The 14419-nt window shown below is 42.7% G+C and overlaps 1 protein-coding gene across 1 annotated transcript in view; it reads left to right on the top strand.

The window, feature by feature from the left end:
- The first annotated feature begins 1930 nt into the window (after positions 1 to 1930).
- flrt2 (fibronectin leucine rich transmembrane protein 2) overlaps positions 1931 to 14419 on the top strand; it is a 32073-nt gene continuing 19584 nt past the window's right edge. The window contains exon 1 of the mRNA XM_023807757.2: positions 1931 to 2308. The gene's annotated coding sequence lies outside the window, so the exon portion shown is untranslated. The remainder of the gene's footprint in view (positions 2309 to 14419) is intronic.

Genomic DNA, 14419 nt, shown 5'->3' with positions numbered 1-14419 from the left:
AATGAACAGGCTCGTTTGAGGGAGCACAGGATATTCCATTCGGAGCCCTTTCGGTGTAACGACCATTTAGGGACAAACATAATCCCCAGTAGCAAAAAAAAACATTAAAAAAACAGATAAAAAATACCAGGCGTCTTACTAACAACCACAAAAGGCGCCTGAGGGCGTGTCCCCCGAGAAACTCATCTGTAAAAACACTCGGAGCAGATGTGGTGTGGCGTTCTGGGCCCCCATGGAAATCCATGGCTAATCCCATCGGTGAAAGGCTACTCAGCAAGGTGTGTGCTGTAAGGTGTGTGCTGTAAGGTGTGTGCTGTAAGGTGTGTGCTTAATGAAGCATACAGAGCCGGAGATCATGGAGGGAGGGTGGGCAAGGGGGCTTCCTGAAGTGCCCCCTCCCTCTGCCCACCCAAGGGGGGGGGGGGGGGGGGGGTAGTGGTGGGGGGCACACAGCTGAGCTCAAGATGCACAAACGAAAGCCGCATGACTAAACAGCAGGAAAAGAGCAGCTTCAAAAGCTGTTTTTTATTTTTGGTTCTTCAACATTTTATAGATATAAACAGCTATAGATGCTTTTCATTAAGACCCCTGCAAAGACAGCATGGCACCATAAAAACATTTATATTTTTTCTAAAAACACGGAAGATGCTGAATGGTTGCTGAGCTGTGGCTTGCTATCGGCCGGCCAGGTGACAGAACTCCACCGCGGTGTGACTCCAGATAAATTGAGCGCTGGGCGCCGGGGAAGCAGAGCACATCTGGCTATGAGACACATTCCCCCAAGGCCCAGCACAGCCTCCTGTGGATGTCAGCTATAAAACACCGGCGGCTCCATAGATCCACTCCCTCGCTAGTCGGTGTCACCGGAGCGCATACCCTGGCCTTCCGTCCCGGCAGGCAATAAAAATAACACTATTGACATTACCCTGTCACATACTGAACCAGGAATCTGCATACAGAAAGTGTAACGCTTATCTCAATGCTCATCTCATACCCATTTATCTCATACCTTGTACCATATGCAAATTAATTCTGTCTGGTTACTATATATGGATACGAGATGCATTACTCTGTTACAAATGTGCAAACACAGCACCAAACTTCCAAAGTTGCCGTAGTAACCTCTGTATTACTAGTCTACCAGTTCTGCTTGAAGAGTGTCATGGGAAGGACTGCTATTGTGTTGTCTCTCAAGGCCCTGATTATCCTAAATAAGGGGACCTGTTCAAAGCTTAGAAACATCATTATCATTGTGTGATGACTTGTGGTGTACATTTGTGAGCAGCGTATCATACATCCGGCCCCCCCTGGGTGTTCTGGCGCCCGAGGCGAGAGTCTGCAGAGCAGCAGACAGCTAATTTTGTCAATTCTTTTATATTTAAAATATTCACTAGTTTGCATGTTTCAGAAGAAAAAGTATAGTGAAAGATTAAATCTAGTGTAAATATAATAATAATAATAATTATTATTATTATTATTGTTGTTGTTATTATGTATTAAATACATTTCCCTGCCTGATTTTTTTGTCTTTTAAAGTTTCTCAATGGATTATAACACATGCAAGTTCATTAAAGTTATAGAAGGCACAGTCTGTAGCTGAACTTGAATAAACTAACACATTTTCAATAATTAATGAGAATTTGGGTCATTTTGTATGCTGTCACTCAGAGAGAAGGTCTTTGTTTCTTATCCTGTTTAATAGAGCTCTTCACGCACACTTCAATGCATGCAATAATAATGTATTCTTCTTCTTCTTCTTCTTCTTATTATTATTATTATTATTATTATTATTTTGTTTGTTTACTTACTTGCTTTTTACTCAATAGTTAAACTAGCCTAAATACTCCCAGGAGGAAAATCCCATCCGAGTAGGAGATCACAGTCCCTACAACATTGAAGTCTCCTTCACCTCGCCAGTCCTGCTGCTGTCCCCCTTTGCATCTCTGACTCATGCTCACGAATTCCTGAAGGCTTTTCACTCAGTGAGCTGGCCGCGTCTGTGGGCTTTACAGATAGCGAGAGCGGAAAAGAAAAGGAAAAAATAAGAAATGTTTTGAAGCGGGTTGTACTTGTACCGGCACATCCTTAACCGGCTGGCGAAGGGTTAAGGCTCTCCAGGGGAGAGGAAGCGGAGAAGTGGGCGTCTCTGTCTCCGAGCGCAGTCCGCAGTTTCTCCGTGCCGCTGATCCTCTCCCAAGCTGCATCTAAGTTGTCAAATTGCGCTCCTGAGCGGAGAAGCGCGTCGGGTCCATCGCACCCAAGGACTAAACCGCACCGGAGGCGCTTTGCTGCGATCAGCCCGTTTAAGGTAAGCGCCGCTTCGCCAGGTACCTAAGAGACCCAGTAACCGAGCCTGGATACGATCGGGCTGGTCCGCCGCTGCGGATTTAAGCGCCCGTTTAATTGTTTCGGCTTATTTAAACAGGAACTATAATGACAATCGGAATAAGCAAATATAATCAGTGTAATGATAATTAAACAAGTCGCTGCAAAATCAAACTCGACACAGTCGGCTGGCGGTCTGAAGTTGATCATGTTTGCTGAGAAGTAACTAAAGCTTAAACTTTTAGAGGTACTTTTTAAGGTTTAATTGATACGGTAAAATAATAGGATTTGCTTTTGTGAATTATTGAGATGGTGTCTTGTTTTCCTGGCACATTGATGGTGATACACCGTTCATTTTTATTTTATTTGCACACGCACTTAAAACCCTACCGGAGTTGTGCTTTGTGTACCCAGCAGTAAATCCCGAAGTCAGTTAAATTGATCTAACTGTAACAATAATAAGTACAGGCCCGTTTTATTGAGTGAAATAAACGTGATAAGTGGCCGCTACGAGTCTGAGACCATCCAGCGCTAAAATAAATCTATGGGATGGGAAAGGCAGTGTGCAGGACATCTCTAAGCTGTAGAAAACATTAGGGGCAAATGGAAAGATTTGATTCTCATTCATCTTGCCTCTAAAAATTTAGAAATAATTCACCACGGGAGGTGAAACAGAGTGACAGCCAAGTACTGATCCAACATTGGCGTTTGTTACACGGAGAATTTATGGAGTTTCCCGGTTTTATCTGATTAACCACATTATCTCTATAGGCAACTGGCACTAATTTTAGTACCTGAAAAATGCTGGAGTGACTACAGCACTGTAGACAAAAGAAGGTGTAACCGAAACTTAACATAGCCTATAAAATGTGCACATTTGGAGCTCTTTGCAGAACTTATTGCGATTCGGTTTTACTAACTCACGGAGGGAAGCCTAGCCCAAAGTTTTTTATTCTGTTCATGAAATCAATACTGTTGAAGTATAACAGTGTAATTTGTCTGTAATCCCGTAATCATCCTATAATTAAAAAGGGAAATTCGCATACAGTCGTCAAAATAAAAATAAAATAATTTTACTTTAAACAAACTACCTAAAAGCAGAAACTCACAATGCCTCATCATATAACTTGGCTGTATCTAAGTGTACCTTTTATCTTGTGCTGAAACCTTTCCCTGAGGAAGATGCCCATTTCTCAATCTGTTATACCAATACAGCGGTTGTGTTGTACAAACAGATGCTTGCTTAGCCTTCATTTTGTACTGAAGCTACTGGAACGGTTTAAAAATCACATGGTGTCTCAAACTTTACTCTCTGTCTTTCCCCAGAACTGAGATACTTCAGTGAATTAGAAGTTATCTAAAGTAGGACTTTGGCCTGAAGGTGTCTATGAAATATGTAGGAAGAACACATTGTGACTAAATGAACTGCCAGTTCGGGCCGAATGAGAGTGTGTTTGGTATTTCATCACAATCTGGCCTGGGTTTCGCAGAAACATTTTAAATTATTAAATTATTTAAATCATTAAATTATTTCATATTCCAAGATTCCTAAAACACTTAATTTATAGTCAAATATAAACATGGACTGGACATTTCAGTCATTTTATATACGGGCAGGGGTTACATTTTGCCATATAGTAAACAAGGTCCAAAACCATGCCAATCACATACTTTATGATAAGTCATAACATTAAATATATAGATATTTATATATGTACAGTTTATGACAAACCGGTTTAAATTATGCTGTACTTTTAGGCAGTTTATTTCCTGAATTTGATATGTTACAAATGTAGTACTGTATATTAACACTGCTTCAGCATCAGTAACTAGATTCAGAGCCAATATTTTATTTTCTAAGTTCACTTTTGTTCGTTTGTTCATTTGATCTATATTCATTTGTTGCTGCGTCAGCAAGCAGAATACGCAAATTTTCACGAAGCCGCTTCATAAAGAATCACGGGCCGAGTCATGCTTATCGTTATAGAAACCTGGTGTTTTCCATTAGCCAAGGGTAGGCGTTCAAAAAGCGTTCCAGCGTTTGCCGCTATTAATGAATGTGTCGAGTTTTGTTTTCTTCTTGGCAGGAAAATAATTCCAAAGTCAGGGAATATGTGACTGAATTAATTTTGATTGAGATTTTATGGGCCTGTGTAAGGTCTGGCCGGCAGTTGTTATTTGTTTTGTGCTCTTTAATAGTGCAGTCAGGAAACCCTGGAGCAGAATTCTGGCCTGGCAAAAGGGGCGACTTAGTGTTCCGTCTCTGCTTTCTGTTTGGGTCCCAGTCGTCTAATTTAACTTGAATCGCATTCCCGGGCCGAAGGCTTTCGCTCGTTCACCAGGGCCGCGACTGACCGCGAGCTATCCCGTCGCTCGCACGTCCCGCTCGGCACATAGAGTGAATGCAAATGTTGCATGCTGCCGACTTCCTCTCCTCGTAGCAGTGCAGCCATAGCCGGTCACGTTATCGTGTCGTTAAAACATAAAGTGCTGTTTGTGGATCTTACGCCTGCCTGCTCACCACTGCTTGTCTGCTACAGCGCACCCACCACTACTGGCTTTTAATGGGGAGAGTAGGGTGTAGGGTCGAATTACGACACCACGCTCAGTGGATTAGCTGCCCGTAACTGAGCCGTTGGGCAAGCAGAGCTCCTGACCTCACATCTCGGGCATGAGGCGGTTCGGTGCTGCCGACAGCCTGGTGGGAGATGTGGTGAGGGTGCCACAGTACTGCTGTCCCAGGGTGGGAGATGTGGGGGCGCTAGTGAGTACTGCTGTCCCAGGGTGGGAGATGTGGGGGCGCTAGTGAGTACTGCTGTCCCAGGGTGGGAGATGTGGGGGCGCTAGTGAGTACTGCTGTCCCAGGGTGGGAGATGTGGGGGCGCTAGTGAGTACTGCTGTCCCAGGGTGGGAGATGGGGGGGCGCTAGTGAGTAATGCTGTCCCAGGGTGGGAGATGTGGGGGCGCTAGTGAGTACTGCTGTCCCAGGGTAGGAGATGGGGGGGGGGGGGGAGCGCTAGTGAGTACTGCTGTCCGAGGGTGGGAGATGGGGGGGGCGCTAGTGAGTACTGCTGTCCCAAGGTGGGAGATGAGGGGGCGCTAACTGGGCGGTACCCTTCTCCGTCTGCCGAATGGGATTTTGCTAAAAAAAAATCACCCTCAACGCAACAGGATCAAATGACCAATAGTTTAAAAAGGGAATACTGTGTCAGGACCTCCTTTTTCTTGCGCCGTTGTTTTGTGGTCAAAAGCTAATCGGTAATGATTATTCCTGAACTCGGTGCTACTTTAGGGCACTTCGGTGGGTGTAAACCGGCATGCAGTCGGATCGATGGCATATCCGCTACCCAGGGGCGGATTTAGGTGCACAGAGGCCCCTAGGCTACAGTAGTCTGTGGGCCCCCCAACCCCGCCCCCCTCCGCGCCAATGGGGGCCCCCTTGCAGGCAGGCACACGTGGGGCCCCTAGGCTTAAGCCATATCTAGCCTGTGCATTAATCCGCCCCTGCCGCTACCGCCGTTCCAGATGTCGATGTAACCTGGCTGTCAAAAGAAAAAAACACATCAAGGTCAAAAAATAAAAAAACAACGTGTTTTTAAAACACATTCACGCCATCAGGATAATCACTGATCCTTAGATATGTGTGGCAGACACAACTTTCATGCAGGTGGAACCAGTCACAACGTTTGTTCCCTCTCCAGACTGCTTGTCACGTTTTTATTTATATACAGTATGGCTCAGTTGTATGCTGTTGCTGACATTCTAAAGGATCATCTGATTTACCCAAAACTGACAATATGATACAGACTGACATTACTTTTTATATTCCTGGCAACGTACACATAAAACATTTCAGCAAATTGAAAGCAGACACCTGTATAATTAATTTTCAGCTGCATTTAACTTCACATAAAGGTATCCAGTAATGCTTCCATTTAATCCATAACATTTTTAAGAATGTTGACGGTCTATGAACAAACGGCAACACCTGCGAGATGCCCCAACACCTGTGAGACAAATTTCCGGGCTGGTTGTTTTCATTCTGTCTGCATTACAGCGGGGTGACACACTCGATTTCGTCTGTGTTTCCAGTTGCGGTATGGACCGTGAAGTCTCAAATAACTTTTATCGTGTTACGTTTTAGGAAAAATACGTTAGGCCCGGGTTAAGTTTTAGCGAACGACAGCCGACCGGCTCTCCGGCCGGCACCTGGTGCTTGAGAAAAGCCTGGTTGTTTGGTATAGATACTGACTGCTGTTGCCAGTGGGATATCTTAGCTTCTGTTTAACGTGAACACAGTGAATGATAGGGGAAGATGGTAAGTCCGTCACGCCTTTAATGACATCTGTGACATCGGTTCCATGTCTCCGTCCCCCTCTCTCATGTGTGCTCGAGCAGAGGGGCTCACAATTGTGAACAACATCCACCCGATTTGTTCAGCTGGGATCACATGTCAGAGAAACCCTTGGGGAGCGGGTCCCCTGTGAGCGTGCCCCCCCAGCGGCGACCCAGCACGGCAACAGCTTCAATTTCAGTCCCTCAGCAGAAAGGGCTCCCGCCACTTCCTACCGTGATTTATTACGGCAAATTGAAAGATTCCAAGAAGTGAGTCAGTTTGTGTTGGCACAGTGCAGAGCGGGTCAGTTACAGTCAACATGGTGGCGAAAAAGCCCCTCCCCCCTTTTGTACACTGCATTTATCCCAAAGGCCACTATCACTCTTATAAAAAATATCAAATCATAGATGGCGGCCCGTCACGCCGACTTCCCGAATCCTCCCAAGTGTATCTTCATGCAACTTCAAAATCAAACAGAGAGGAGATGTGCACCTGATAGATTGAGATGATGTTATGCGGCAAGTCCAGACATATTTCTGTCTGAAATATTTGCCGGATTATCCCATACGGGTCCTTTTCAATACCCAAAGGCTAGTACAAGGCGCTGTGTTCAGGACATTAACCAAAAAGTGAAGTCTTGACTACTTGTGTTACATTGTTAAATTACAGCTGCTTAATGAACCTGTTTAATTGACGTGAAAGTGAATTATGAATGAGAACACAAATATAATCGCCTCCAGTAACCGTATTATAATAGTAAACGCTAATAAAAAGTAGTTAAAGCTATTTAAGAAACAATAGTGACACCATACAAAGAAAAAAAAAACAGAACGATAAAAATGTGTGTGTTACTGCAGGAGACTCGGATGAAGGCTTGATAAACACTTCCCTGTAACCAGATGACAGTATTTAATATATTAATAATGAAATCGTAGACTTTTTTTTACAGTGTTTAAAGTAATGGTTTTTTAGTTTTCACAGCATTTCACTCCAGGCATGATAGAGGCATTGTGCCGATACTTTGTTACAAGCTGATGGTAATCAAAGAGTCATAGACAGAAACACTGCAAAGCAGTGGGGCAGCGAGAATAACACTGCAACGGTTTTTCTATAGAAACACAACGCGCTTTTATTTCGGTAATACCGCTGCACTACTTAAATCCTGCACCCCCCCCCCCCCCCCCCCCCCCCTCACGACCACTCATCCATTGGCCTGCCACAACGTACAAGCCAGAGTCCGTTTGACATAAAATATTGGTGTTTCTTCAGGCTTGCACTTTTAGGGGAAAGCAACCATTAGAGAGAGACTAAGGCTGCACAGTAAATTATGACTCAGGGGGTCAAGCACTTTCCATTTATATACGAGTAATGTACACTCAGAGAAATGAGGCCTTAAGCTGGCTGACAGACAGACGGACGGCAGCTCCTGGTGTCAAGATGTTGAGGTAGGATCACAATTCGGAGAGAGTAACTTTGTTAAAACACTGCTGTGGAAATCGACGGCAGTAAGGGTATTTGATCATAGCCCCACTTTCGTGATGGCGAATCTCTCGACAGAGGACATTAGCCATGACAGCCTCCTGTGTTTCTGAAGGACTGGCTTACTTAAAATAAATCCCGTCTTTGTGATAATTTAATGTTTCCTTGAATAGGCACATCTATTAACAGGAATGTGATTCTGTATACTCCTGGTACGTTTATGTCAGGAGCTTCAATGTTGGCTATAAACTCATTGAAAGGACTGGTTTGTGAGAAAGGAAAATGTTCTGACAGTGTTACGTAGCACCAGAAAGTACGGTGGCCCCTAGAGACAAAACACACACAAAAGAAAAAGCAGAAACAAAATGAAAATGCGCAGCAAATTAAAAAAACACACAAAAGAAAAAGCAGAAACAAAATGAAAATGCGCAGCAAATTAAAAAAACACACGCAAAAGAAAAAGCAGAAACAAAATGAAAATGCGCAGCAAGTTAAAAAAACACACGCAAAAGAAAAAGCAGAAACAAAATGAAAATGCGCTGCAAATGAAAAAACACACACAAAAGAAAAAGCAGAAACAAAATGAAAATGCGCAGCAAGTTAAAAAAACACACGCAAAAGAAAAAGCAGAAACAAAATGAAAATGCGCAGCAAGTTAAAAAAACACACGCAAAAGAAAAAGCAGAAACAAAATGAAAATGCGCTGCAAATGAAAAAACACACAAAAAAAAAAAAGCAGAAACAAAATGAAAATGCGCAGCAAATTAAAAAAACACACGCAAAAGAAAAAGCAGAAACAAAATGAAAATGCGCAGCAAGTTAAAAAAACACACGCAAAAGAAAAAGCAGAAACAAAATGAAAATGCGCAGCAAGTTAAAAAAACACACGCAAAAGAAAAAGCAGAAACAAAATGAAAATGCGCAGCAAGTAGACAATCCCAAACCGGAAGTGCTCCACCACGCTAGGGGGCGCGGTGAGCTCATGTGGCACAGTCGCTACACAGTAGTGATGGGAAGTTCGACTGAATTAACTGATTTGATTCTTTCGAGCTGTCCGTTGTAATGAATCGATTCTAAAATCGATTCTGTGATTCACTTTTTTTTCCGTCTTTTTTGCACCTGACCGTATGAGTCAACGAATCATGGGATCGGATAATAAATCAAACGTCTCAAGGTTACGTTATTTGACTGAAAGATGGGGCTGGTGTTCAACAAAAATGTTCAGCTTGACTATTCACAATAAAAAAAACAATATATAAAAAGCAGAAAGGGTGTCGATGCTGAATAAACACGCGTGTATATATAGTTCTTATTTTCTTGACTTTAGCCAAATTCATGTGCATGAGTATCAAGGACTACATCACAGTTAACAACTGCAATATTACCAATACAATCACACACACATACAATGAGCATGAGTAAACTTGCATACGTTGTTGTGTAAACGTCAAAGTTAATAAATATCTTTGGCTTTTGATGAAAGACATATGGTTTTATTATGCAGAAATGCAATAATTTACTGTTGTGAACGCCGCAATGGCTCTTGGGATCGGTTCGCAAACCATCCGTTTGACTTGCCGACGGAGTGTCCGAGAGTCCGTTCGATGAACAAATCGAACTTACGGTTTTCGGACACTCGGTCGGTGACTAAAACGAATGGTTTGCGAACCGATCCCAAGAGCCCTCGCCGCCTCGCGGCATTTGCTGCGGAAATGCAGTTACGCTGTTGAAAGGAATAAAATTAACGCAGCTGTTCACAGGGCTGTCAACTTTGGTCAGCCGGTTGGCCAGAGATTTTCCATTTCAGACAAGTCCGCACACGCATTTACACCTTTGTGACAGTTTTATTCCCTTGTAAATGGTCTGTAGGGTTTGCAAACTACCCCAACGCTTTTGCTGCAGCTAATTTTAGGTTTATAATGTAATAATATAAATTTGCAGTAAGATTTCTTGCACGAGCGTGAGAATCCGAAAGCGTGAGTGTCACGCCAGATGCGTGAGAGTTGGCAGCCCTGTGTTCATTTATCACAACAGTAAATTATTGCATTTCTGCATAATAAAACCATATGTCTTTCATCAAAAACCAAATATATTTATTAACTTTGACGTTTACACAACAACGTATGCAAGTTTTCTCATGCTCATTGTATGTGTATGTGTGATTGTATTGGTAATATTTCAATTGTTGTTAACTGTGATGTAGTCCTTGATACTCATGCACATGAATTTGGCTAAAGTCAAGAAAATAAGAACTATATATACACGCGTGTTTATTCAGCATCGACACCCTTTCTGCTTTTTATATATTGTTTTTTTTTATTGTGAATAGTCAAGCTGAACATTTTTGTTGAACACCAGCCCCATCTTTCAGTCAAATAACGTAACCTTGATACACCGTTTGATTTATTATCCGATCCCATGATTCGTTGACTCATACGGTCAGGCGCAAAAAAGACGGAAAAAAAAGTGAATCACAGAATCGATTTTAGAATCGATTCATTACAACGGACAGCTCGAAAGAATCAAATCAGTTAATTCAGTCGAACTTCCCATCACTACTGTGTAGCGACTGTGCCACATGAGCTCACCGCGCCCCCTAGGGTGGTGGAGCACTTCCGGTTTGGGATTGTCTACTTGCTGCGCATTTTCATTTTGTTTCTGCTTTTTCTTTTGCGTGTGTTTTTTTAACTTGCTGCGCATTTTCATTTTGTTTCTGCTTTTTCTTTTGCGTGTGTTTTTTTAACTTGCTGCGCATTTTCATTTTGTTTCTGCTTTTTCTTTTGTGTGTGTTTTTTCATTTGCAGCGCATTTTCATTTTGTTTCTGCTTTTTCTTTTGCGTGTGTTTTTTTAACTTGCTGCGCATTTTCATTTTGTTTCTGCTTTTTCTTTTGTGTGTGTTTTTTCATTTGCAGCGCATTTTCATTTTGTTTCTGCTTTTTCTTTTGCGTGTGTTTTTTTAACTTGCTGCGCATTTTCATTTTGTTTCTGCTTTTTCTTTTGCGTGTGTTTTTTTAATTTGCTGCGCATTTTCATTTTGTTTCTGCTTTTTCTTTTGTGTGTGTTTTTTCATTTGCAGCGCATTTTCATTTTGTTTCTGCTTTTTCTTTTGCGTGTGTTTTTTTAACTTGCTGCGCATTTTCATTTTGTTTCTGCTTTTTCTTTTGCGTGTGTTTTTTTAATTTGCTGCGCATTTTCATTTTGTTTCTGCTTTTTCTTTTGTGTGTTTTTTTAATTTGCTGCGCATTTTCATTTTGTTTCTGCTTTTTCTTTTGCGTGTGTTTTTTTAATTTGCTGCGCATTTTCATTTTGTTTCTGCTTTTTCTTTTGTGTGTGTTTTTTCATTTGCAGCGCATTTTCATTTTGTTTCTGCTTTTTCTTTTGCGTGTGTTTTTTTAACTTGCTGCGCATTTTCATTTTGTTTCTGCTTTTTCTTTTGTGTGTTTTTTTAATTTGCTGCGCATTTTCATTTTGTTTCTGCTTTTTCTTTTGTGTGTGTTTTGTCTCTAGGGGCCACCGTAAGAAAGCCACCTGAAAACCATGAATTAAATTAGGATGCAAATTCACATTCATTACTGAAAATATGTCAGTTTATTCAAGTTCAGCCACATGATGTGTCTTCTATAAGTTCAGTAAGCTTGCACATGCTATTATCCCTTGAGAAACTTTCAAAGCCAAAAAATCAGGTGGGTAACACCTTCTGGCATCAATATTTTATGAGAGAATGACGTGGCGTGTTCTGGGCCTTTCACAGCCAGAGACAGCTCTAACCTTAGATCTTTTGTATGCAAACCATCATAATCACGTCGCAAAACTTGTGCTTTTTATGGAATCACTGGTTTCAATTAGGAAGGGAAATGCTTTAATTCATTAATGCGTGAATATATTAATATATAATGTATATTTCTAATAAAAAATGAAACAAAACATGGATGTGCGATGGTATGAAATATAAAACGCCCCCACAGAAAGCACCGCAATAGTCTCATGAACTGTTGGCAATATGATACTTTTTTTTTTCTTTAAATGGCAAGCATTTATTTTCCATCTGCTAGTACTTAAAATCTTGCTCCCGCTCTGAAAATACATTATGGTTAAAAGTTACGTGACGACGGTTTGACTGTCTCGCATTGGGGGGTGGGGGGGATGGGGGGCATGGGGTAGGCAGGCAGTGACAGGAAGCTGTTTACCTCTCGGACATCTGTCGACGTGCTGCGGCGACGTTCGCGGCTCCCAGCTGCCGTCCCGCTGTATGACTGGCACAAGCGTTACTGCTTATCTGCGTAATGGTGCTGAAGCGACCGCTTGCCCTGGCTGTTAGGACCCAGGGCTGCCTCAGCTCACCAGGCCACTAAAGTCTTTACGGTTCAGTAAAACTGCAGAGGCTCCCCTTTGATGGGGCCGGGCTTCCGTTGAGGTGAACTAAATTATGGTGATTATTTACTTTTTATTGTACTTCGCCCTCACTCCTGAGCTTCAGAACTCTCACCAGCCCTACAAAGCATCTGTCCTCCGGTCGGCAGGTCAGGGTAGCATGATGTTCCCAAGGAAACTCCACTGCAGCTTTTAAACCAGGTTGTTTGTCAATAAAACGAGGTGTAAGATTTGGGATGAGGCCGCACCTTATGACGCCATCTGATGGAAATCTGCTGTGTGCAGACTAGTGTCCCACCAGGTCATTTCCTGTCATTCCTTGTATGATGTTTTTAAATAAAATGCAATATCATATAGGTAAATATAAACATTACAAATGTGTGGGCGGGGGGGGGGACTGCATAGTCACTGTGATGGGATCCCACACACTGGACATGAATGACAATATGCTCCCAGAAAATATCGACGGGACTCGTGTCACATTAGTACAGTAGTTTGTTAAACAGGAGCTCGGCGGGAAATGGATGTAAGCTTTGCTTTATTATGACATCCAGCTGACAGTCACATTTGGGACACTTCTTTCAATTTTTAATCGGGGGGGATGGGGTGGCCTGTGATTGGAGGGAAGAAGAGAGTACAGGGTTGAATGTCAGACACCCCCCAGAGGACAAGGGAGGGAAAAGAAATGAAGCTCATGAGGGTGACCTGAGGGGTAGAAACCTGTCCTGGGCAGGGGGGTGGGGGGCAAATTGCTTATTTTGCAAACACACTCTCTCCTTTGCAGTGCTGTCTCTCTGTAATAAATGTGCGCTGCCTGTCTGTGTCTATGAAACGCTGGAATGAGCCCATTAACAGCTGCTGTATGAATGGAAACGTCTAGCAAGTTGGGGCAGTTTTTAACAACATTTAACGGAGGTGGCCGACATTGTCACCGTAGTGAGAGATTTCACAAGTGTTTAACTGGATTATGGTAGGAGCTCCACGCAGTACTGCTCCCGCTGAGATCAACCAGAGTAACTTCAAATATGCTTTTATGCACCGTAATGAATAGGCTTCATAGCACGAGTGATAGTAAGCAAGGCTTTGTAACCTTTTTAATGCTGCTTATATGTTCACAAATCCATTACTGTCCTTTGTTTATTGTTAAGGTTATTGTTTCGGAACACTGATGTATTGTGATGGAATGTCAGGGCCATTAATGTTCCGTTCCGTCTCCGGAATGTTCTGACAAGCCCTTTCACTTTCCCTGCTGCTTTCACTGGTGTCTGTTTTTTTTATTTATATATATATATATATATATATATATATATATATATATATATAAAATGATGTCTAGCTGGCTATCACCTGCAAAGTGCTCGGCAAGAACACACATTTAGATTCAGCTGCATTTCTGACAAGCAAGTGAGGTTTCGGGAAGTGCACGAAAGGGCCACGAGACGGAGCGTGCTCGCACGCTTTGTCGCACTATTGTTATAGTAGTGGAATAATGGAGTACTGCAGGTACAAAGCAGCACTCAGTAAGTGTTAAAAAGGGAGACCATTTTCAGTTGAAAGCGAAGCTAATTTGTTAATACTGTTGCTGTTCTCGCTGTGCCTAAACCACCTACCTGGCTCTCAGATAAAGAGATATTATTCTTGTCTGGGCAGTGTGGTGTAAGTTCACTGTGGGTAGGGTTTTTCCTACTCTCAGTCTCAGTGATGTGGGTTTACATCATTCCCTAGACTCAGTACATAATTCTCACGCCCAGCCGGTTCGGGAGTCGCGCGGCCTGGTGCCGTGGCGCTGGGGTCAAACCGCACCTCGGCCACGTGACAGTTTGAGCGACTGCGATGACCAGCCGTCTGCCCAGTGGGGACGTCTTGCACACGCCCCGCGACCCTGTATTTTGAGCAGAATGACTCAA

This window comes from Paramormyrops kingsleyae, chromosome 19, assembly GCF_048594095.1.
Source record: "Paramormyrops kingsleyae isolate MSU_618 chromosome 19, PKINGS_0.4, whole genome shotgun sequence".
Classification (NCBI taxonomy): Eukaryota; Metazoa; Chordata; class Actinopteri; order Osteoglossiformes; family Mormyridae; genus Paramormyrops; species Paramormyrops kingsleyae.
This window is presented reverse-complemented; position numbering and strand designations above follow the sequence as displayed.